The sequence below is a fragment of the Cydia strobilella genome, chromosome 25, assembly GCF_947568885.1.
Source record: "Cydia strobilella chromosome 25, ilCydStro3.1, whole genome shotgun sequence".
In the NCBI taxonomy this organism is placed as follows: Eukaryota; Metazoa; Arthropoda; class Insecta; order Lepidoptera; family Tortricidae; genus Cydia; species Cydia strobilella.
Window position 1 is genome coordinate 9,077,574 of NC_086065.1, and position 27,246 is coordinate 9,104,819.

The 27,246-nt window shown below is 38.5% G+C and overlaps 1 protein-coding gene across 1 annotated transcript in view; it reads right to left on the reverse strand.

The window, feature by feature from the left end:
* The window catches only part of LOC134752770 (talin-1), a 168,635-nt gene that overhangs the window by 123,026 nt on the left and 18,363 nt on the right, over positions 1-27,246 (reverse strand). The window contains exon 2 of the mRNA XM_063688465.1: positions 21,086-21,216. The gene's annotated coding sequence lies outside the window, so the exon portion shown is untranslated. The remainder of the gene's footprint in view (positions 1-21,085; positions 21,217-27,246) is intronic.

Consider the following 27,246-nt stretch of genomic DNA (forward strand, 5'->3'; position numbering starts at 1 on the left):
CTTTGTTCTATTGAAATCGGTGCAAAGTTAGCTCAGACCGCCTCTAGTGACCTCTTAGACCCTTGGCCCGTGGGGTCCGAACGCGTCTACACTATTTAAGGAATTGTCTAAAAGAATAGTAGACGTCACCGGTGATCGTAGAGCTGGCAGCTTCCTCGCACAAAGAGTAAGATACAGCGAGGAAAAGCTGCCAGCATCTACGGCACCGTGCCGCAGGGGAATAGTTTTTAGTTATTTATTTTAAGATTAGTTTTATTTATTATTGGTTTTAGTTTTTAAGTTTTATGTGTTAGTTATTTAATTTGGTATTAATTAATGTAAAGATTTTTGAATTCTAAACTGAAATATGTATGATTAGCTAAGAATTCGGAATAAAATGCAGTCATAATTCCTTTCGGCCATTGAGCACGAAGGGGCAGTCAGCGGCAGGCATTTGAAATGCTAACTTTTAAGGGTTGGGGGTTGCAATATTAACTACTTGCCGAAGACTTACAGCCTTTTGTCAATTCTTAATTTTGTTTCAATAGTAATAATAACCATACCAATAAGTAAAATAAAGTACCATTGTCCACACTTGACTGACGATATGCAATGATCTCTAAGCTGTAAGAGATCCCTCATAGGGCAATATTACATACAAAAAAGCCAGGGTGGCTCGCGGGCCGCCTGTTGCCGACCGCTGTCACTGGGGACAAGGAACCCCCCGTGTACTACAATAAATAAGTTTCAATGTTTTATTTGCGAAAAAATAACTAGAATTTGACCCCCCCTGACAATAATGTGCATTACTTACTAACAGCAACCCCAGACCATAAGTGGACTTTAAATCTTTGCGATAAGGTTTACTTTACAGTTAACTCCCTTCCGCAAAGGAATATCGGATCCGACCCAGTTAGGACGCGACGCCGCGGCGCCCGCACCGTCGCATAGCAACCGATAAGAAGGGACTACGTTTCAGGACGATTCCACCTTAAGAGGAAACGCCAACTGAGCCCCTTCGCAGATTTGAAAATTTTAGGTGAATATCTTCGTCGCGCTGACGGGGCGGCTCCTAAAAATTAGTGCGAGGACAACTGCAGCTTAGGCGAAAAATCCTGCGTAAAAATCTCAAATATCGGGGTTTAGTACTCGACTGTTCTCTCCTCCAAAACTTAAGTTCAAATATCCTTTATTCATGTAGACCTAGCATCAAGCACTTAATTTGAACGATAAGTGCGATAACGTATGAAATGGTACTCCGTATGTAGTTGGATTTTTACGGCAAATAACTTCATATTATGCAGAAACGTTCGCAAACGATCATCATCATCTTCCTCGCGTTTTGCCACGGCTCATGGGAGCCTGGGGTCCGCTTGACAACTAATCCTAAGAATTGACGTAGACACTAGTTTTTACGAAAGCGATTGCCATCTGACCTTCCAACCCAGAGGGGGAAACTAGGCCTTGTTAGGATTAGTCCGGTTTCCTCACGATGTTTTCCTTCACCGAAAAGCGACTGGTATAAATATCAAATGATATTTCGTACATAAGTTCCGAAAAACTCATTGGTACGAGCCGGGGGTTTGAACCCGCGACCTCCGGATTGAAAGTCGCACGCTCTTACCGCTAGGCCACCAGCGCTTCGCAAACGATACCTACTACAAATCTTAGAACGTGGAAAGTAAGTTTTCCGACTACTTAGTCCGAGACTCCGGGATTTTACTAGTTAGTCAGGGAGTAAGGTTTTTCCACTTCACCTATACTTATTTCTAAGATTTTTTTAGGTGACCGAATTTTACTTAATCGCTTTTTCTACAATTTGTAATCCTAAAAAATCTTACTATAACTGTATAATCATTTTTTTCCGATTTAAGCGTGTAATCATATGTAGAAGTTAGGTATTTGTATGAGTAAACACGTCGACTAGGTACAGTCAAGTGTAAAAATATGAGTGCACAAATCATCTCAAAAATATGTCCCAATGCTCTTACGCCAGAGTGAATTAGGAACTCTGGGACATATTTTTGAGTAAGTTGTCTACACCCATATATTTACACTTGACTGTACATACATTTAGAATGGGACATTCAACTTAACACGAAAATATCTAGAAATTTTACAGGCAACAGTGAAATATCCAAGATATTACAAATTTTCTCTAAAATATCTCATTATTGGTGCCGATTAGGGATTGCAGTACCGGTACTGTTTTAAAGAACCGGGATTTTCGGTACCAGGCAAAAATGGAACCGGGAAATCCCGGGATTTCCCGGTACTTTCGGGACTGCCTTTAAAACAGTTTTTACCGGTCAGCGCTGACCGTCGGTCGAGCACTGTTTCCAGCCTTAAAGTGATAAAATATATTTCTTTAAAGAACATGATATAAGTAACAGAAAACAGTCAAATATTGTACCGGAAATGTAAGTACCGAAAATCCCGAAAGTATGAAATTGATATACATATATTTTAATAATAATAATATATATCATCGTTGCGCTTACTAAAAAAAATATGACAGTGCAAGATTTTAATCAAACCTAATTAATTTAGGGTTTGCTCCCGGAAAATACCGGTACTTTCGGTACTGGAAACTCCCGGAATTTCAAAATTAAAATCCCGGTTCTTTGCTTGGCTCTAAATCCCGGGAATTCCCGGTACTTTCGGTACCGGTATTTCCCGGGAGCAAACCCTAGTGCCGATACTATAAGCTATTTGTTCACGATTAGAAATCAAATAATGTTAGTCAATTTGATAATTTGACTAATATATTTTCAGTGGCGACACGTCAAACATGCCCGTTGACACGAGAAAGAAAATCCGAAGAGCACTAATATAATAAGATCTCACAACATTGACACAAGTGAAACATTAACCAGCCGACGTGGAGGGTAGAGAGACAAAGCCTGTCAAAGTGACAACGCTACATTAGTGTAGGGTTGCGAAGATAATAGAAACAAGTTACTCATACATAATATGAAGGGTGTACAAATATCGAAGATGAGGAAAGACTATGATACTTGAAGTATTAGTAAAAGATGAACTAAAGAAAACCAATTCTAACTATAAAACTCCCGTGAGACTTGAACATCTTAGAATTCTCGTTAAAAAGGAAGGAAAGAGTAAACAAATAATATAAGAAAATATAAGAATTGATAAACCCATTAATTATAAGATAAAAATTGAACCATTAAATGAAAATGCAACTTTACCTATTGTTAAGAAAATACACACACGTTAAGACCTGGAAGCTGGAAGTTTCAAGGTAATAGCCAATACAGAAATAAATTATATTACAGCAACTCTAGATCACAAAACTTAGTAACACTTAAGCGTGCCGCAATATTTCATAAGGAACAGATATATCATAGAAAAATACCTAAAACCATCAATAAGATAAAAGGGCTATAGAAGAAACCACATGCTTAGATATGTGATATAACAAAGTAAATATACATAAGAACATGACACGCGCCCTCATTGGCTACATCTACACATAGCCGCATATACATAGAAGCCAAGCCATTTACCCCCACCCCAAAGATTATGTACCCAGTAAATGACGCAAGGAAATCCATAAATCCGGAGAAATCTGCGCAAACAAGCTTCGCGCATGCGTCACCCCCACCCCGAGGGGGGATCGATAGACTCTGGCGCCGGTTAGTCTGCCGCCTACGACGACGCCGTCTCGCTCTATATAAGGGAGGTGAGAGGGATGAAAGACAGGGTGTGGCTGGATGAAAAATGGATTATGATATTTTTGAAGAATTGGGTAATGCAGTAGCCGGGCTGAAAGATCATGAATACAAACAAATTGGCAAAAACAATACAAATTCCAAATTTTGCAAATACGCACCTACCTCGTGGAATACGCAGAGTAGGTACTATGTGAGCGATAAAATGAAGGATCATTAAAGCAGTGCAAAATGTACAAAGTGCAAAATGTACAGTTAATTTTATGTCGTTTTCGATTTACCATTAACTCAAGAAGACCAAGATGCAGAAGTTATTTTTTGTAAATTGCCAATTAAGCATCAGTCTTAAATATTTCACTGAGTACGAACTATTCTGGTCCTAAAACGATTACATCATCAGAAAATAAGACTTCAGAGACTTCTGGTTCTGTACATAAAATAACGTCAACAGTATTGAAAATGACCAGGCATTTTTTACTAAACCAACAACACCTATAGCAGTTCTTTATTCAAGACATCAAATGTTTACCCTGAATATGTCTGCTCTAATAGATTAAACAGCATAATCTCTCGGGCCATCCATTCCATATCGTCATCATGGGTCCTTATTTCTATTACAGACGACTTATGGTGTACCACCGGTGAGACCGTTTTTGATGGCGAGACCGACATAACATAAGACTTTCCATATATATATAAGAAATAACATTTCTTGATTCATAACATCAAATGTTTACCCAGTGAGTAAATTTAATTTACTATTGTTTGTATGTGGGGTGAGATTACAAGATAGAATTAGGAACAGTGTGATAAGGAAAAGTGTGGACTGAGCGAAGATGTAGTGACAAAAATTGAGAAAGGTATGTTGAGATGGTTTGGACACGTGGAAAGAATGAGTGAAAGGAGGCTAACAAAGAGAGTATATAAGGGAGAGGTAGAAACGGGAGTTGGAAGGGGCAGACCTCGGCGGACTTTCTCTGATCAGATCGGGGAAATCCTGAAGAAAGGCCAGGTCAAGAGCACCCTAAACCGGCGAGCGTGTATGAGGAATGTTATGAAAGTGAAGGAAGCGAAAGAGGTATGTCAGGATCGTAGCAAGTGGAAATCCGTGGTCTCTGCCTACCCCTCCGGGAAATAGGCGTGATTATATGTATGTATCTATGTATGTTTACCCAGGATATGTGTCTGCTCAAATAGATTAAACATCTACAATCTGTCGGACCGTCCATTACAGATAAAAGCCTCCGCCATATTGCATGTCCGGCCGCCGGAAGTCGTCACGCTGTCCGGTAATCCGATCGTCTGCTTTCTATTAGCATCGGGGGTGTGTAGTGGACCGTTAATGCAAGTTTTATTGGCTTGAGGGTGGATTTGTTAAATTCATTAGTCACGTAGATATTTTATGTGGTGCTATCACCACATAAAATATCTACGTGACTAAGATCTGTATCTTAGGCCAAATTTTAGACGTCTTTTAACAATCACTTAATCAAGAGAGTTGATTTGAGAGCGGTTGTCACGCACGATGTTAGATTGGATACGTTTGAGCAATCTGAGGGTCAGAAACCCGTAAAATTATTTCTATTGGATATCAAACAAATATCTTACAGAATTGGTTTGATTAGTTGGAGAGTTAAGGGAGGAGTTACTCAATCAGACGAAATTTCTGCAAATATCGCATCAAACTGAAAGCAGTCGTATGCATTTGTAAATATTGATTAGTGAAAAATATGTATTTCCAAGATTCGTTGTAAGCCAATAATCTATCAACCAATAGATGATGTTAGTGATATTTTCAGATGATTTATGTTATAATAACCTCTTTAACTTTGCCCTGTAACAGAACAACCCTACCGTGGGCAAAAAGGACAATTTTTTTATAAAGCTTAAATACGGAAATAATTTTAATAATATTAAGTCATGATTCATGATCAATTCTTTCATAAAGAGATCATGTTTTCACTTCTTTAAAATAATGCAATGTACTCAGCTATCATATCCAATAAGAAAATAAGTAACACAACCCCTAACCCCGAAAGCCTAAAAACTCCCGAATACAATTCACTCAATCATTCAGTAATTGGTGAGCCAACAGTCATCTGAGCCAGCAATTTAGCAATTACGCTACCATCGATCACCGCCCGCCGAGAAAGAGCTGAGGCTAATGAAGAGATTTGAATAAAGAACCCCGTAGAGTTGAGGATTAGAAGTCGATAGTGTAGAGGTATTTCAATAAGGACCCCGTGGAGATGATGCTGGTAGATTAGAAGGTTCTGGTTTATTAGACGAAGACAAATGTAGTGAAAATGATATTAGTAAATTAGTGGGGATTAGAAGACCAATTTGTGAGCCTGTTTTCTTGACGCTTTGATATAAGTTTACAAAGTTTGTTTTGGGCCTAACAATAATATTTTAAAAATGAACTATACTTTTTGGTAAGGATTAAAAATAGCGCAAATTTTGACGTAACCAAAGCATCGATAAAGATTTAATTACACAATACACATAACATAGAAAGAGACGTAATTGATATCATAGATTAAACCAAAGTTAAAATTTACGTCACCGTTATTGAAAATAAGAACCACGCAAAGTTTGACAAAGCATAAAAACCCGATTCACTTTTAGATACTAAAACAAATAATTGCTGTATATCTCGTGCATTATGCTACAATAATTCAATCTTTTAACAGACAATTCGTAAACCTAATCGCAAAGACCTAAAGCACACCGACGGATAAGAGTGTTAAAGAATATAATTAAGAGTGGCATCTAAAATGACAACCACGTAGACTTTGATAAAACAAAAACCTGTCACTTACACACTTACAAACCTAAACCAGAAATGATTACTGTATTTCGTGATACGCCTATTAATAAAGACCTCACCAATCCCACAATTAACAAACTCAAATCAATGCAACCTGATTTAATTACAGAAGTGAAACACATATGACTGCAGCCCGGCATTTAAAAGGAGCCCTAACGAACAGTAATGACAGGGCACAGGGTGCGGAAATTATTCTAATTTCAACAAACAGATTAGGGGGCAACGGCCCCGGTCGATGCAGTGTGATGGAGGTTGAAGAGATTTTCGGACTGTTAAAAAGGTAGGAACGTAATTGTAAATGTAACGGGAAAAATGTAAATTCAAAAAGAAACGGTTGAGTTTGATATGTGGCTTGATAATGTATTTTTTTACCAAGTTAGTTTTACTCAAAAGAAAATCCTATGTCTAAAATCTATACGGTACGGACTACACCATCGAAAAGGTTTGTTTGAGAAAATTGACGGGTTGTGAGTTATGTAAGAAGATTGAAGAAGTCGAGAAAGTAAGTAAAGATAGTAATAAAGTTTAAAATTGAATTGTGATCACTGATCAAAAACCAGGAGACATAATGCTTAAAAATCGCTACAATTTCGAAAATTTCTTGAACAGATAGGGGCAAAATTGTATTGTAGTCAAGTGTATAAATATGGGCGCACTCATCATACTCAAAAATATGTCCCATAGCTCTTATGTCAGCGAATTAAGAACCATGGGACATATTTTTGAGTAAGTTGTATAGGTATGCACTCATATATTTACAATTGATTGTACAAGTGTTAACAAAACTGTACACGAAATCTGATTAAATTTTACTTCAAAACGAATTATTAAAATACGCAGTATCTTCTTAAGGAATACCTCTATTTCATTCAACCCAATGAATTAACAATCAAGTAGGTAAGTGATGTAAAGCTCTATTCTCATATTAGTATAGATTCTAAATCAGGAAAATAGGAAAATTTTGTCACTACTTAAAAGATCTTAACTATGTTCCTTGGCTTCAACTTAATCTACGAAATATTAAGCCACTTCAATCAAAGAATTGAGATTGAAAGGTAAGTATCTAAAATTATGATAGAATGTAATATGACCAACCAAATACCACAAATAACTATAGAACACAATAGAACTTTGAAAACGTGACACTTTCAAAGGGTATTTATACAAGCACGTGGACTCACCTGACAGAGCGCCCCATCTCGCCTTCTCGTTCCCACAAGCTCCCTCGCTCTTTCACGCCCTGCTTCCACTTTGGAAAATTCAGGATCTCGTGGTTGTAGAGTATGAAAGAGCAAAGGACCACCGCCAGCGGCGGCCCTGCAAGGAGTGAACTCTTGGCGATGCTGCGAGACTCTGATGCTTCTGTCATCCCAGCGTTCATGAGGGGACGAATCGCGCATGCGTATTAACCACCCTCCGTCTTTTTCTTTCCCATGGATATGAAAGAGTGCGGGATAGGGATGATTTCGGAGGGTGTCAAGGAAATGCATCTAGGAGCTCGCTCGGATTTCCTCCTGTGATTTTGTTTATTGATTTCGGAGGCTGCATTATTAATTCTCTTGTTTGGTGATTCTCGTGATAAAAATTGTGAGGTTTGATGATGTTCTTTCATGAAACACCTGTGGTTTTGATGTTTTAAAGAGATTGCGACCAATTATTTCATTTTATGAATTTATTAAATTCACCGTATTAATGGCAGTCTAAAATCGACCCTAATTCAATGACGTAACTGTCAATATAGCAGCATATAGGATTAAAAATCTAAAATTTGAATATTACCAGCTTCCTTAGCAGATTATGCAAGAACGATCTTTAACTATCAGTATTAGATCTGAAGCTGGCAATACTATTGGGATTTGAATCGTCTCTTCACTATCGAATAATCTTTATACCATCATCCACACTGTTAACTGTTCGTAAACCTTATTGCCAAGGCATAAGGTTCATCTACGTTTAGTTAAAAGAATTGTTCTAAGCTCTAGCCTCCCAGAGGACTATAAAAGGTCTCACATTCTATTGTATTTTGAATTTTCATTCTGACAAGTCAAAATTGCATTTTTTTATGTAATAGGAAGCAAACGAGCAGACGAGCCGCCTGATGGGAAGCAGTCATCGCCGCCCATGGACATAAGCAACACCAGATTTTTCTCGGCAAGTTTAAATTTTTGGACGGATGAGGATATGAATAGAATAGCCAAGCGATAGGTGTTTCTGACTTGTAGAATTTAAATATTAATATTTAGACAAATTAGAAGAATATTTACGTGATTTCGTTTAAGACTTTATGCTGTGTGTTTAGTTTAGCCTTTTTGGGAATTTAAAGCCCTGTTTTTTTTAATATTCCAGATACTAAAATGAGAGTTCGATTGCCCCAATTTGACAGGCCGATCTGTCATTATAGCCATTCAAAATGTAAATTTATAGTCGCCATCAGATATATCGGAGCGGTCGAGGTGCTTAAAAATATCTGAACACGCACTCTAACGCCCTGAATAGAGAATATAGATTTTTTGTACAATATACCACAAATGATACGTGATACTCACATATCTAACCCCAAGAGAGCAATTTTGAAAATAATTTCATTAAGTATTTTACAGTACATATGGTGCTACTTTCTCGCACTAGTGCGTCAAATAGCACTTTTCGTGCATATGTCGAAAGTTTATTAAAGGGCCATATGTACTGTAAAACGTTGTACGATACACGTGCGAATAGGTAATTCGCAACTCGTGTCGATTTAAAACAACTATTTTTAAATTTTTTTAAGAACTGCGTGACAAAAATCTAGTTTCGACCTCTAGTATGCGTGTGCCAATGGCTAAACTGTACATCAATTTGCGGTTTTTCTTTGAAATTGGGCTCGTACGGCTTCCACTAGTTCAATCGCGAGTCATCCTAAATTCGTTTAATTGCATATTGCATCACATTGTATCCATAAACAAATGGACAATTATGAATATTTGCCCACCGAAGCGCGTAACGCAATAAGGCTGAAGTAATGCGCGACGACGTAAGGGTTGGGGGGATAAATAAACATTACACAAGTATTGCTTTAACTAAAAGCTAAAGTGTTTGTTTATTTACTTTTCAATTTGATAATCTACTAGCTTTTGCCCGTGACTTCGTCTGTATGGACTTGGTAACAGCAGCTAAAGTAAGTATAGCGCCTGGAAAAAATCTCATAGCAATCATTCAATTTGAGCATATTATGCACACAAATTAGCAGGCACTTCATTAATTATCCCCGCTTTTAGTTTTCGGGATAAAAACTATCATATGTCCTTCTCAGGGACTCAACCTATCACTATGCCAAATTTCATCTAAATCGATTCAGCGGTTTAAGTTTTTTTTTTGTAATTTTGGGTTAATTATATTGTTTGTAACAATTGACATGTAAACGTGCCCCTGTGGCCTATTTGCTGAATAAATGTTTGATGTTTAAGCGTGAAGAGGGAACACACAGACAGAAAGACAGACAGACAGACTTTCGCATTTATAATATTAGTAGTAGTAGTAGTAGTAGTAAATCACTTGATTGTACAAAACAAAAATTGTTAACATGAAATTCATATAAATTTAGGTACAAAGGTGAGCTTATCCCTATAAGGGATCTCTTCCAGCTAACCTTAGAGATTAGTATAAAACTCCCGTGAGACTCAAACATATTAGATTATTTTAAACCGGGTCACTCACGTATTAATACTTAATAATACGTGAGTGACCCGGTTTAAAAAAAATCTAATATAATATTAGTATTGGAATAGTGTGTAGTTGTGTACAACGATACTGTAGTTTTCAGCTGGTATTGATCTCAAATTAACCAAAACGTCAGTCTATAGTACAAATCCTCTTAGTACAATAAGATGAGGCCTGTGGCTGGTAATGAATTTGATTTTAAGCTTAGAATAAATTTCAAAGCGGAAAAATTACTGCCTTGGGTGAAACTTGAACTCACGGCCTCTGGATTTCTGGATACACAAATTCATGCTATATTGGTTGGTATTAATATCTTAAGGGGCCCACTGACTATCAGTCCGCCGGACGATATCGGCCTGCCAGTTGTTCGGAACTGTCAAATTTTTGTTCTAACTGACAGGCCTATATAGTCCGGCGGACTGATAGTCAGTGGGCCCCTTTAGACCTATCATATTCATATGCAAGGATGGGATCCAATTTTGTAGCATAAACACTTCAATTTGACTAGATATTAGTTTATCTGAAAGTGAGTGGGTTGCAATTTCGAGTGTTTGTTTATATAAAATCTCGTAATTGGCCGTGTCAAACCAAAGGGCGATGCACTGCCGTGTTTTTAAAAAGGCCTGTTTAATCCTACATAAACCAAAATCATAGAGACATTGAGCCTCTTTAAGTCCCCCTATTGAAAACAACTTAACAACTGTTAGTATATCATAGCTTAATTTATCCAAAGATAGATATAACTCCGTAACAGATGGATACAGTCTAAGGAAAAAACGTGCCTCGAAAATCACGAAAATTTGATTATCGATCAGAGGGCGCTACTACCTTTGGCCTACTCTCGTATAGAGGGCGCTGACGGTTTCGTTTGTTATTTAACAATTTTAACGCATATCAGTGAAAAAACATGGGTCAAAATAATAAAAATAATTAATGCAAATAAAAAAAATCATTTATCCATATTTAAATACATTTTATCGTATTTCTATAAATCTTCATTTTTAGTTTTAAAGTGTGTCGATAGATGGCAGTGAATTTACTGTGGTTACGTTTTTTCCTTAGACTGTATCCATCTATTACGGAGTTATATCTATCTTTGATTTATCGCATCCCCAAATCAAAAAATAGTTTTTAGACACGTACAATATTTTTTTTAATTAGATAATTTTTTTTATGATATAGGAAGCAAACGAGCACACGTCGTCCATGGACACCTAAAACACTAGAGAGAACTTTGCGTGAATACACGAAAAATGGCAAATGTATTTTATAGATTTTATAAACCTTTGGGCGAATAGACAGACAGATGGGCATGACGAAATAAAAGTAGTTAAAGGTAGAGGAAACAAAATCGGCGGTCTTATCGCTAAAGACCTTCCAGGCAAATTTTTGCGACTAATTAGCAGAAAAATGTCCAATGTCAAAACATAAAAGCCTAAAACAAACGAATGATCATCACGTACTGACCAGAGCTTACTCCAAAATCCATACAAAGAGGGCACGTCAAGAAATGGCAAATGTTTGCAGCGCGCCATGACGTCCGTGTGGAGGGGGCCTTAATGGATAAGGCCAGAACTATTATATCCAAGTTGTTTTTTGGGCGTGCTGTGAAAGTTGGAAATCTTTTTAGGAAGTAAGATGTATGGTTGCGTTCGTAACACGGAGGGTGCGGAACCCTAAAAAGTATACCCGTCTTGATAAATTAACAATCGAACCGTAGACTTATATTAAACTTAAAAGCGTAGACTTATAAGCGTAGACGCAACGGAACCACGCTGTTATGTCGTCGCCCAAATCTACTTAAATTGTATTTTCTAGTATCTTTGTATTTTTATTTGCTTTGTAGTTCGCAGTGCCTTAGTAGTAATACTGTAATGCTGTGTAACTAATTTGAATAATAAAATAAAATAAATAAATAAATATTGACCGGGATATAGACCGTGATTACCTTTTGTATTATTTATGAGCTCCCGATACAAAAGGTAATCACGGTCTAATATCCCGGTCAATATAAGTCTAGTGAAACTAACCGTGAATCATTCAAAACTCTAATCGAAGCGTACGTTTAAGTCATTTGGCCGAGATACTAAAAAACTGTATAAAATAGCTATCCCAGCCTAACCTACGTGACAATCGTTTGCGTTACGATAACGAAACGCTTTGCTTTTTTTTCAATTTATTTATTATTAAAAAAGAGGTACAGTAATTGTTGCTACTTATCTGCCAAACTGCAGATGTGATGTGATGTGTCTCTCTAACACTTCCATATTAGTGCGACACCTTGCGTTTCGTTCGCTACGGAGCGTAAACGTTCGGCGTGTTGGCTACGCACCACCAAACGTGCGTTTTTAAACAGAATTATATTTTCAAAGTAATTGAGATAAAAGGTTAAGACCCGCGACGGCCATAACTTCCGTCGCAACGTTTGCGCTGCGCCATATCTTTTTTAAAATTATTATTTACTTAGGCAACTAACAGTCTTATACAAAACAAATAATATAATAAGCAATGTATTATTATTGTTTACTTCTAATTTCTTGGATTTAGGCCTCTTAAGTCATGACGGTGTGGATGACGATACTTCATCGAGATCCGCGGTTTCATACATGACTAATCTCATAATTGTGGTTGCATCCCACAGTCCCACACTCCGTTATGGTGATATCTTGAACAAACGCGCGAAATGTATTTTTTTATACTACGTCGGTGTCAAATAAGCATACGGCCCGCCTGATGTTAAGCAGTCTCCGTAGCCTATGTACGCCTGCAACTCCAGAGGAGTTACATGCGCGTTGCCTACCCTAACACTCTTCTCCCTCGTTGAGCTCTGGCAACCTTACTCACCGGCAGGAACACAACACTATGTTGGACACAATATGTTGGATAAACTCTAAACTCGAAACCCTTGAGTTGTGGTGTCAACATGGAATGCGTTTCCATTTACCTCCGGCACGAATCGAAACTGTTACAGATATCGATTTCCGAAATTGTTGTAAGAAACATTTTTATATCACCGATTTTTCACATGGTCTGACCGGGACTCGAACTGAGAATCTAGCTTCGTAGACGCCAACAGACTAGACGGTCGTTATGGTCGATTATCTGAACAAACACGCAAAGTGCAATATGTTGGATAAACTAACTCGAGACCCGAGAGAGTCGTGGTGTCAATACGAGTATGGGACGCGTTTCCATGGTCGCACGGACGATGGTAAATGTTACAGACTGATTACAAAATTTTAATAACAAAACTTCCGTGAGACACAGACATCTTAAATATATTAATAACGGGTAACGGGTCGGGGTTCGACTTAAAAATACGTCAGTATTTTATATTTATATATTTATTATTAATATATTTAAGATGAAAACAAAATTGTTTGTACAAAACTGTTTTTATTCTAAGTATTTTTTATTCCAGTATTAGAACCCAGGACCTCAAACTTCGTCACTTCTAATATCTGACCGTTTCCAAGTTAAAGGGGCCCACTGACTATCAGTCCGTCGGACGATATCGGCCTGTCAGTTGTTCGGAACTGTCAAATTGTTGTTCTAACTGACAGGCCGATGTCGTCTGGCGGACTGATAGTCAATGGACCCCTTTAAACAATAAAAAATCGTACAAGTATTTTTTAAAGAAAATGATTACCTGAGTGGTTTCCTAGCCAGTGCGACATAAAATAGTAGAAATTAAATAAAATGGAACTAAAAAAATTCGTCGCCATGTTTAAGCATTTTACGTCAAAAATGTGACAGTTACGTAGAAAGTGGCGCCCTCAATAATTTTCTGCAATTTCTTGTAGCCGGGGTCATATTCCGATTATATTCCACACGGTCTTTGGCGTCATCTTTTGGAAAACAATCGGTACGCGTGTCCGCAACATCCAGACTGGCTGTATACTCGAAATTCACTGGAATTCAAGACCAAAAAAACCACGACAATGTTGCCACTGCAATAAAATGTTTGTATAATAGTACATTCCTTTTTATTTTACAAAAAACACGCTATTTTATTTATTGGAAATTTGAATGATAGGATTTAAAGACGTACTTTTATTTACAGATTTTTACATAAATACAAGACGCCCTAATAAAAACTTAAACATCCGTAATTTTTTTGTTGAGAAGCTGGTATATTGTACTTACTTGTAACACTTCGGATATTCATAACATTTGGTGCAATAATTTACAGATAATTTATTATATTACATAGGTACATCTAGCTAATTGACAAAATCGTGAAAATCGCAGAATAATAGTGTCTATCTCGCTTTATGATTGTTATCACGGCTATTTTTATCGGCTGCCGGCCGTAACTCCATGGTTTCTCAATCTCACTCGACATCAGACATCTGTATCGAGTGTTAGAATGCTCTTTTTGCTCCGTGGTGATTTCTGCCTTGTTGAGTTTAAGTTTTGCTCGAGTCGAGACTTAAACGACTAGTTTAGTCTAGGAATACTCTGTGGTAGAACAATGCAACCTTATTGTGTTTAGGTTCGTTAGAATTATCTCGATGTTAGTTGACTGTTGAAAACAAAATGCAGTCGGTAACAAAAGCTGTATTTTTTTTGACAAGAACCTTTTTCATCCATCAAACCAAGAGGCATATTAGAAAAAGGTTGGCGAAACCTGAAATGTTTACTTGACAGTGACATGTGACATTGACGGTTTTGACAGTGACGTATCTGTCATATTTTTTTGGGTTTGAATTCCATTTACGAGAATAGTGTCCCCGCCGTGTTATAATGGAAACGCGCACAGCGTGTGACACGCTGGCTGTCACAATATTGACTCGCGGAAGGGTTAGCTTATTACATAGCGGTGTTGCCACAATCTATTGTATCAAAATACTTGGTACAGTCGCGTGCTCACGTGCGATACCACTGGCAGAATAAGGTGCTCAGAAAACTCAGTATAAGGTCGATGTGGGGAAGTTTATTACTTTTATTAGTTATTTTCACGTCATTTATTAATCTAATAAGTCTTGGGTTAATTGTAATGAAAACAATTTGTTATTGCATCACATCATCTTATAGTCTAAACCTCGCTTTACACTTTCAGTGCGCAAACGCCACATTTCCATTACAAAATAAACCTAGCGGGATCTTGGCAGGAAATATGTTGAAAAAGGTCAGAGCAGAAAGAGTGAAGTCCTAATGAACCTATCTAGCGGGATCTTGGCAGGAAATATGTTGAAAAAGGTCAGAGCAGAAAGAGTGAAGTCCTAATGAACCTACCTAGCGGGATCTTGGCAGGAAATATGTTGAAAAAGGTCAGAGCGAAAAGAGTGAAGTCCTAATGAACCTATCTAGCGGGATCTTGGCAGGAAATATGTTGAAAAAGGTCAGAGCAGAAAGAGTGAAGTCCTAATGAACCTACCTAGCGGGATCTTGGCAGGAAATATGTTGAAAAAGGTCAGAGCGGAAAGAGTGAAGTCCTAATGAACCTATCTAGCGGGATCTTGGCAGGAAATATGTTGAAAAAGGTCAGAGCAGAAAGAGTGAAGTCCTAATGAACCTACCTAGCGGGATCTTGGCAGGAAATATGTTGAAAAAGGTCAGAGCGGAAAGAGTGAAGTCCTAATGAACCTATTTAGCGGGATCTTGGCAGGAAATATGTTGAAAAAGGTCAGAGCGAAAAGAGTGAAGTCCTAATGAACCTATCTAGCGGGATCTTGGCAGGAAATATGTTGAAAAAGTCAGAGCAGAAAGAGTGAAGTCCTAATGAACCTACCTAGCGGGATCTTGGCAGGAAATATGTTGAAAAAGGTCAGAGCGAAAAGAGTGAAGTCCTAATGAACCTATCTAGCGGGATCTTGGCAGGAAATATGTTGAAAAAGTCAGAGCAGAAAGAGTGAAGTCCTAATGAACCTACCTAGCGGGATCTTGGCAGGAAATATGTTGAAAAAGGTCAGAGCGGAAAGAGTGAAGTCCTAATGAACCTATTTAGCGGGATCTTGGCAGGAAATATGTTGAAAAAGGTCAGAGCGAAAAGAGTGAAGTCCTAATGAACCTATCTAGCGGGATCTTGGCAGGAAATATGTTGAAAAAGGTCAGAGCGGAAAGAGTGAAGTCCTAATGAACCTATCTAGCGGGATCTTGGCAGGAAATATGTTGAAAAAGGTCAGAGCGAAAAGAGTGAAGTCCTAATGAACCTATCTAGCGGGATCTTGGCAGGAAATATGTTGAAAAAGGTCAGAGCAGAAAGAGTGAAGTCCTAATGAACCTACCTAGCGGGATCTTGGCAGGAAATATGTTGAAAAAGGTCAGAGCGGAAAGAGTGAAGTCCTAATGAACCTATCTAGCGGGATCTTGGCAGGAAATATGTTGAAAAAGGTCAGAGCAGAAAGAGTGAAGTCCTAATGAACCTACCTAGCGGGATCTTGGCAGGAAATATGTTGAAAAAGGTCAGAGCGGAAAGAGTGAAGTCCTAATGAACCTATTTAGCGGGATCTTGGCAGGAAATATGTTGAAAAAGGTCAGAGCGAAAAGAGTGAAGTCCTAATGAACCTATCTAGCGGGATCTTGGCAGGAAATATGTTGAAAAAGTCAGAGCAGAAAGAGTGAAGTCCTAATGAACCTACCTAGCGGGATCTTGGCAGGAAATATGTTGAAAAAGGTCAGAGCGAAAAGAGTGAAGTCCTAATGAACCTATCTAGCGGGATCTTGGCAGGAAATATGTTGAAAAAGTCAGAGCAGAAAGAGTGAAGTCCTAATGAACCTACCTAGCGGGATCTTGGCAGGAAATATGTTGAAAAAGGTCAGAGCGGAAAGAGTGAAGTCCTAATGAACCTATTTAGCGGGATCTTGGCAGGAAATATGTTGAAAAAGGTCAGAGCGAAAAGAGTGAAGTCCTAATGAACCTATCTAGCGGGATCTTGGCAGGAAATATGTTGAAAAAGGTCAGAGCGGAAAGAGTGAAGTCCTAATGAACCTATCTAGCGGGATCTTGGCAGGAAATATGTTGAAAAAGGTCAGAGCGGAAAGAGTGACGTCCTAATGAACCTATCTAGCGGGATCTTGGCAGGAAAAATGTTGAAAAAGGTCAGAGCAGAAAGAGTGAAGCCCTTTCTGACTATGGCCGACCGAGTGTCGTACGTCTACAAATACGAGGTTCTTGGCCGGTCTTCCGTGCAATATTTTTTATTATTATTAGGGTTTTTAAGCTTATGAAGCTTACGCAGCGTACTACGTAGGCGAACAACACGAGAACGGCGCGACGCAATCCCTTGATACCCATGGTATAATAAAACAAGGTACTCTCTTCCGAGACTCGCGAACCACGTGACTGACACAATCCTACGTCATCGTGCTATTAAAAGGTTCACGATGACGTCGGCTTGTGCAAGTCACGTGGTTCGCGAGTCTCGGAAGAGAGTACCAGGCGGAGTATATTATTATAATAATAATTCTACATGACATTAAAGCTCTCCAAGGGGCCTCTACGTGTTGGATCTATATCCCCACGCAAGCCTATCAAAAGACCGGGATTTATAGGCCCGTGATATCCAAGGAGATACAAATAATAATAATAATAAATATTATAAGACCAAGGTATGACCAATTCTCTGCGGACGCCTTTTCATATCATCATCTGCTCTTTTTGTCTTATAAAATCCGTCCCCCTAAGGCCAAACCTAAAATACTCTTTCAGCGCAATTTTAGTCGGATGTGTGTTGAAAAGCTTCGTGAGGATGCCTCGAAGTTCGACTGGAGTGGGGTGTTGGAGGCTGCTTCAGTAGATGAGAAGGTATCGCTCTTTAACTCTGCTCTAACTCATCTCTACGATGTTCACGCCCCTATACGCCCGGTAAAAATTAAGCACCTTCCTGCTCCCTGGCTTACTGAGGACATTAGGTTACTAATAGCAAAAAAGAATTTGGCTAAATCTAGATTCAGGGGATACCCTACAGACAAAAATAAGGCTAAGTACCATGCTTTACGGAATCGTTGCAGTACAATGTGCCGAGATGCTCAGAGGCGACACATTCACAATTCCGTAGAAAATGGGAACCCCGCCAAAGTTTGGAAGTTCTTAAAGTCACTTGGAGTTGGGAAGCAACCTCAAAACTCAATCAGTGATAGCGTTGACCTCGACCAGCTTAACCTGCATTTTTCTTCTTCTGCCACTTTCTCTGGGTCAGTTAAGTTGGACACCCTTAACTTTCTTTCAAATATCCCAACTCCTGACTATCCCCCTTTCTCTCTTGCTCAATTTACTGACAGTGACGTTAAGAAGAACGTAATAGCCATCTCGTCTAATGCCGTTGGAGTCGATAATCTGAGCCGAAACATGATCCTTCCCCTCATTGACCTCATAGCTCCTATTATCACCTGTATCCTCAATAGCTCCATTTCTTCTAATGTTTTCCCGTCGCTTTGGAAAGATGCCGACGTCATTCCTTTGCCTAAAAAATCCAGTCCCTCCGCCTTCTCAGACTACCGTCCTATTTCCATTCTTCCTTTCCTCTCTAAAGTTCTAGAGCGTCTAGTACATCAGCAACTTACTTCTTTTTTGAACAGACACGCGCTCATGAACCCATACCAATCCGGATTCCGTACAGGCCACAGCACAACTACTGCTCTTGTAAAAATTACTGACGATATCCGGGCCGGTATGGATAATCGTAAGATCACGGTATTATCGCTTCTGGATTTCAGTAATGCTTTCAACACGGTTGACTTCGACATCTTGTTAGGCATATTGCGTTCACTTAATGTATCTCCTGCGGTAGTTGACTGGTTTCACAGTTACTTAGTAGGGCGTCGGCAGCGTATAAAGGCGGATTCCTATCGATCTTCGTGGTGCAACACGCTTGCTGGTGTCCCACAGGGCGGCGTGTTGTCTCCTCTTCTTTTTTCTATCTTCATAAACTCTATCACTTCCAATATTTTGTCCTCCTACCACCTTTACGCTGACGACCTTCAAATCTACTCTCAGGGCTCTGTTACCGATCTATCACAGACTATCTGCGCCATGAACACTGACTTGGAGAGTATTTTAAATTGGAGTAAACGTTACGGTCTCAAGGTTAACCCTACTAAAACTCAGGTTATAGTCATAGGTAGCTCAAAGCTCACTGGCCGGATTGATTTAGGTTCTCTACCTGCCATTGTGTTTGACGGTATTCAGATTCCCTACTCTCTCCAGGTAAAGAATCTCGGTGTCATGATGGACCAGAGTCTCTCTTGGGTACCTCAGGTGAATGAGGTTAGCAGGAAAATGTTTGCTGCAACTGCATCACTCCGCAGACTCCGTAATTTCTTGCCTTACGCCACTAAGATTGCGCTAGCTCAATCCCTCTTATTGCCCATATTAGATTATGCCGACATTTGCTATCTGGACCTTACGGAGGACCAGCTGAATAAGCTCGAGCGCCTCCAGAATCTCGGTATAAGGTTTATATTTGGTCTGCGCAAATTTGACCATGTGTCACAGTTCCGTTCTCAGCTCAAGTGGCTTCCTATTCGTCTTCGCCGTGACTCTCATGTTCTCGCCCTTCTCTATGGCATTCTCTTTAACCCCGCTACACCACCTTATCTCAAAGAGCGTTTCAAGTATCTCTCTTCTATCAGATGTTCTCAGACTCATATTCTTGCTTCTCCCTCATCTACTTCTAAATTTTATAATAGCTCTTTTACCTTCCGGGCTGTTCGGCTGTGGAATGCTTTACCAGTAGAATTAAGATTAGCTAAATCTCTCCCCATATTCAAAAATCAGCTAAAACTATACTTTCTATCTCTGCCTTAAGTTGCCATTTTATATATTGTATATATGCTTGTATAAATATATATTATATATATATATATATTGTATTGTATATTTATTTGTGTGTTAGGTTTCGTTTTAATACTTATATGTATAAGTAGTAATTGTAGTATGTGTGTTTGTGTTTAATAGTCTCCATATTTAAGCTCTTTGCACTACCTGTTGACTTTTGTATGAGTTCTACATTTCCTGCTACCCAAAGGTTGTCTGGAAGAGATCGCTTTTTAGCGATAAGACCGCCTGTTGTTACCTGGTTCTATTTTTTCTTTAAATATTTCTTTGTAGTTTTACATGTATGTAAAATGTATAATTTTGGTGCAATAAAGAATATTTACTTACTTACTTACTTACTTATAGGACATTCTTACACAGATTGACTAAGTCCCACAGTAAGCTCAAGAAGGCTTGTGTTGTAAACAACGATATATATAATATACAAATACATGAATACATAGAAAACACCCAAGACTCAGGAACAAATATCTGTGCTCATCACACAAATAAATGCCCTTACCGGGATTCGGACCCAGGACCATCGGCTTCACAGGCAGGGTCACTACCCACTAGGCCAGACCGGTCGTCAACCACCATGGTTATACCATGTTTGATACATATAAAAGTGTCCTACGTGGGCGATCTTGTTGCGAACGCCGTAAGCCTGCCGCGCCGCTTCGCTTCGCTTTCGCGAGTTGTTCGTTTACGTAAGACGCTGCGTTATCGCGAGGTCTAACGTATAGGCAGTATGGCTTAGAGCTTTAGCCTGTCCAGATGGACGAGATGGACGAAAAAAAAAGGAAACGCACGTTTTTTTCGAAGACATCTGTCACGTTTATTCGCGAAAGTATTTACCTAGAATAATTCTGGCTCAGTTTTCGTTATATAGTTAGAAAGAGAACGTTTTAGGTGTGAAGTTAGGCATGTATCGAAAACTCACGTTAAAACGTTTGTGACTCATGGTGCCAGTTGATTTTTTTAGTTTTTTACGTAACCGGTAGAGGCACTGTACAATCCATACATTTTCCTTAACTTTCTCACTTTCGACTGTCATTTACGGAACTCATGGTAGCCGTACAGCTCACGAGAGCCACTAGTTACTAGTAAATAAATCAAACTTACCAAATACAAAAATATCTTCGTTCGCGTTTCGTTCGTTATAAATAAGTTCTAACAATAAAGGCACAGTTTCGTTGGCTTTGTGTAAGGCACTTGTTTGGCGTGTTGCTGTCTCTCTCACATCGCAGTTATACCTGGGGAAGAAAGAGAAAGAAATAATTAGTTAAAACGTTGTACTTGTCGGTTAAGTGGAGGACCATTTTTAGGGTTCCGTACCCAAAGGGTAAAAACGGGACCCTATTACTAAGACTCCGCTGTCTGCCTGTCACAAGGCTGTATCTCATGAACCGTGATAGCTAGACAGTTGAAATTTTCACAGATGATGTATTTCTGTTGCCGCTATAACAACAAATGCTAAAAACAGAATAAAATAGATATTTAAGTGAGGCTTCCTTACAACAAACGTGATTTTTTGCCGTTTTTTGCGTAATGGTACGGACCCTTCGTGCGCGAGTGCGACTCGTACTTGGCCGCTTTTTTTGTAATTGAAAAGCGCTGCCGCTACCAACCAGGGGCACCAGGGCCCAGGATATGATTCAAAATATAAAAAGAAAGTAAGTAAACGAAAGGAAATTTTTGTATGGAAGTCGGCAACTTAAGGGGAAAATAAAAAATTGGGGCGGTATATTGCGATAAATAAAATTCTCATCTGCTTTATTATTGCATAGAGTAACTTATACTAGAGCGGTACTGTCATAGTAAATTTTGTAACCCCAGTAAATTCACTGCCATCTGTCGACACACTTTGAAACTAAAAATGAAGATTTATAAAAATACGATAAAATGTATTTAAATATGGATAAATGATTATTTTTTATTTGCATTAATTATTTTTATGATTTTGACCCATATTCTTTCACTGATATGCGTTAAAATTATAAATAACAAACGAAACCGTCAACGCCCTCTATACGAGAGTAGGCCAAAACTAGTGGCGCCCTCTGATCGAGAATCAAATTTTCGTGATTTTCGAGGCACGTTTTTTCCTTAGACTGTATCCATCTATTACGGAGTTATATCTATCTTTGATTATTGGAAACAAGCATAAAAATGTCTGCACGGAACCCGTAAACAGTAAAGTTCGACTACCAATAATAACGGTGCCACGCCCTAATGCACAATAACATGTTTCATCTACCCTCGTTTCGGGAAATGATAAACACATAAATCGTGATTCGTGAAATAAATCTCTTAGTTTTGAAACTATTTACAATAAATAAAAAATTTAAATCATTCTCTTGTTTATTAAAATGCTTAGAAAGGGGTTTAGCTAACACATATCTACAAATCCTTATAATTATTTGTACATACTAAACTCTTTAAGGGGCTACCTGAGGTTTCATCGATTTTTGACAAGTTTTGAATCGTATCTCCTACTTTTGCACTACATATAGAATTATAAGACAAGCGGCTATCGGTTCTTCAATCTTTTATCTCCATTTTTGTCTACTGGATTGTGAAAAAAATGAATACTTATTTATTTATGATTGTTTTAAACATTGTCTAAAAAAACACTTTTTTCGTATCTAGATTGCTATGAAAGATCTTACATATACGAAATCTACATATTTGGGTTCGTCTTAGACGTCTCTAAAAATTTGTCTAAGGCTTTAATTTTAAACTAATTAACACAAAAGTTATGGCCAGAAAACCAGTTTTTTGGCCTAAATTTTTCAACTTTGATGCCAAATATTTCGAAAACAATGAACTTTGAAGTAAATATGGGATACTATATTGCTAAAATCCGTTGCTGTTATTATGATAGGCTACAAAAAACATTAGAAAACTAAGGGATTCAAATCGAAGGTCATTGGGGCATGGGATCCCCTTAATGGCGTTATTCGTAAACGCGTTCCTGGTCTGAATTTGCTATAAATCGTTTGTCTTTATCTGTCATTTTGACTTGTGTATTTGTAAGAAACGGATAAAACATAATTTAACTAATTGAGGCTTATAGTGCAATAGGGATATTACTGGGCAATCTCCACCAATCAATAAAAAACCGGCCAAGTGCGAGTCGGACTCGAGCACGAAGGGTTCCGTACCATTACGAAAAAAAACCAGCAAAAAAATCACGTTTGTTGTATGGGAGCCCCATTTAAATATGTATATTATTCTGTTTTTAGTATTTGTTGTTATAGCGGCAACAGAAATACATCATCTGTGAAAATTTCAACTGTCTAGCTATCACGGTTCATGAGATACAGCCTGGTGACAGACAGACAGACAGACGGACAGCGGAGTCTTAGTAATAGGTTCCCGTTTTTACCCTTTGGGTACGGAACCCTAAAAATCAAGTAATCTGGGTATTCTGGGGCAATGTTCTGCCACCAGAGTGCAGCACTAGCCTTTTTAGTAAACCATAGAGTAACTTATACATACTGTACCTTTAACAGGTTTTTGACAAGTTTTCAGATATAATAAAATATGACATAGATGCATCAAGGCGGTTTGCTTACAGAGGACCTACCGGGAAACGCGAATCCGAAAATTCGCTATCTGCCTCTTTATCAAGACAAGCGACAATAAGTACCCTTTTGGTTGAAAATGGCACATTTCATAGAAGTTTAACATTTAGACTAACATAATATGTGGTATTTTCTATAAAAAGGGACCTTATTGTCGATGGCGCTTACGCCATTATAAACGATGCTCCGATATAAATACAATGCCGCGCGACGCTGTGCGACGTAAGCGCCATCGACAATAATATTTTTTTTTAATAAGGTCCCTTTTCATAGAAAATGCCCCATATTGTCTTCGGTTACCGCGATAGTTACTAATGAAATAAAACTATGAAAACGGATTATATCGCGGATGTAAAGGGTTCGAAACGTCGGGATGTATTATAAATTCAATATACGCGATATAATCCGTTTTCATAGTTTTATTTCATTTAATCTAACACTTGCCACTTGCTTGCTTAAGGTTGTCTGCATGGAGACTATATAAAGGAGACAAATCTCTATGTATGAAAAGTGTCCATCAAAAAACAGTAATTAGGCGGCGCCACCATACACCGAAATACTACCAAAAACAACCTACGTAATTTGGTCGGGTTATTTGTTGCCTTATATGGTTCATGTTATACTCATGTCCCCGAGCCTAACTAGCGCCACCGGAGAGATTAGGAACTATTATTTACAGCTGAAAGCTGGTCACTTTTGCAATAGTTCTGCCATAAGAGATTGTCGTCCTTTCTATACCGTCCATAGTTGTCTGGAAGAGATCGCTTTTTAGCGATAAGACCGCCTGTTGTTACCTGGTTCTATTTTTTCTTTAAATATTATTTTGTAGTTTTACATGTATGTAAAATGTATAATTTTCGGTGCAATAAAGAATATTTTCTTACTTAATACTTACTTGCACAGTCTGGGCTATCAAATTAAATCGCTGCCAACGTGCCAACTTAGCTTGGTCTAACTCTAAGTTGAACTGAAACTGAAAACTAAAAGCCCCGAGCCCCGAAACTGCCGAATACCGTTACATAACAGGCTCCAGAGCGGCGGCAGACGACGCCCAGACGGCGCCTTCGAGCGGCGCCGAGAGCGAGACCACCAGATATACCAGTCTCGCTTGTAAGATACTTGGCGCCCAACGTGGGGCCACTGGTTTATAAAGAAAGGTCGTATCTACCATCGAATTGTTCTAAGTATTAACTATCGACCTTATTGTCTAGGAAATAGAGTTCATTAAAAGCCGTCCCGCTTGTAGGAAACTTGGCGCCCAACGAAGGGCCACAGTTTTGTGCTGAAACGTATCTATGGTCAAATCTTCTTGCTTTTGCTCTTACCAGCCAGTCGCCCTTATTATCTTATCAATATATAAATAATCTATTTCTAATATGTAACTTGTAAGTGTAGTTTCAATACTTTCAATATTGCGCTTTTAATTCATGTCAAGTAGAATGGTCATTTACGAAAATACTTTTTTTAGGGTTCCGTACCCAAAGGGTAAAAACGGGACCCTATTACTAAGACTCCGCTGTCCGTCTGTCTGTCTGTCACCAGGCTGTATCTCATGAACCGTGATAGCTAGACAGTTGAAATTTTCACAGATGATGTATTTCTGTTGCCGCTATACAAAATACAAAAAATACAAAATACAAAAATCTTTATTTGTTTTAAACACAAATTGCAATGATTTAGGTGATGGAGCCGCCCGGTAAGCAAAAAATTGCCTGTGTCGGGAGGCACCGCTCTTCCCTAGGTTAAAGCAAACTATTTGTACAAATAAAAATTTAAAATCTAAAGATTAATTTCTAAAACCAAAACAACAAAAATGACCATTTAACTTACACTAAATTTTAACAAACTTATGATATTGTAACTTAAATAATTTATAATAATAACTATAAATGCATGAAAAACGTGTGCGTGCGTGTGTGTGTGTGTGTGTGTGTGTGTGTGTGTGTGTGTGTGCTATAACAACAAATACTAAAAAGTACGGAACCCTCGGTGCGCGAGTCCGACTCGCACTTGGCCGGTTTTTTTATGATATAGGAGGCAAACGAGCAGACGGATCCTACTTCGCAGTTATCGCTTTTGATAGCAAAAAGCAGGAAAAATATGCATATCTGCATGTTACATCTGCCAGTCACACGAAGATTGTCTGAAAGTAAAGCCCTCGTCAAAACGGCATGCTCAATATTGTCATAGACAAAGAACACATCCATACTAATATTATAAATGCGAAAGTCTGTCTGTCTGTGTTCCCTCTTCACGCTTAAACCGCTGAATCGATTTAGATAAAATTTGGCATAGGGATAGGTTGAGTCCCTGAAAAGGACATAGGATAGTTTTTATCCCAAAAATCATCCCTTAAGAAAGTAAAAAGCGGGGTGGAATTGACATAATATAACGAAGTGCCTGCTAATTTGTGTGCATAATATGCTCAAATTTAGATTGCTATGAGAATTTTTCCAGGCTCTATTATTACTCTAGCTGCGGTTACTAAGTCCACGCAGACGAAGTCGCGGGCAAAAGCTAGTAATATATAAATTGTAGTTAATAAAATGCATCATACAGCAGGCAACCAGTAGGCACAAATCACTGCCTATCAACATTGATAAGTGGACAATATAGCTACTGTAGTAACAACCTAACAACAACACAATATGTACTGTAAGGGTTGGTTTACACTGAAAACAGAATCTTTACTATAAAAAAAATAGTCATTTATTGTCGCAGTAAATAAAAACAAGCAGTAGTAGGTACAGTCGCCATCAGATATATCGGAGCGGCTAAAGCGCTCACAAATATCTGAACACGCCTTTATTGTCAAGGCGTTAGAGTGCGTGTTCATATATTGTGAACACCTCAGCCGCTCCGATGTATCTGATGGTGACTGTACAAGCTTAAATTACAGCAATATTATAAGGGTAGGTCTACACTGAAAACATAACCTGTACTACAAACGGTTTACACTAGCGGTGGGCAAAGTACGGCCCGCGGGCCAACTCCGGCCCGCGATTGGATTTAAAAGCCCGCCGAAGGTTGTTCGAAATAATTAGTATATGGGCCGTAATCCCGTGGAATAAAATATATTCTCGGGTCCGTGGTGTAGGGTTGGAGCCGGCATAGTTTTTATCGCGTATATATATATATCTTTACTTGAAAAATAATTATAGTGTATAACTAGCCTTATGAACCGATTTTGCATGTACAACCAGCCTTGTAGTCTATGATTGTTCATTATTTTAGTATGTGGGTATTTTTGCACTTTGTAATTTTTCCTCAGTCACCCGTTGACCACGAACGCTGTAAAGAGTTCGAAACGTCGGGATGTATTATAAATTCAATATACGCGATATAATCCGTTTTCATAGTTTTATTTCATGAGTAACTGTCGCGGTAACCGAAGACAATAATAAAAAATGCATTTTTGCTGCAATTCTGGCCCTCCTCTGAAATTACTTAAACTTTCTCCCCCCCCCCCCCCCCCAATGTAGAAAGTTTTCCCACCACTGGTTTACACTGCAAAAAGGAATGGAGGGTATTTATCATAAGTCAGAAGTGCGAAGGGTAATGCATATCAAATGAGTGTAGTTATAATAAAACTAGTTGAGTAGACATTTTTTGGTAGCCAATAGGCGTACACGATAGGCATGGCATTCATAGGGTTAGAAAACGTATATTTTGACACAGGGTATCAAAATGTATAGG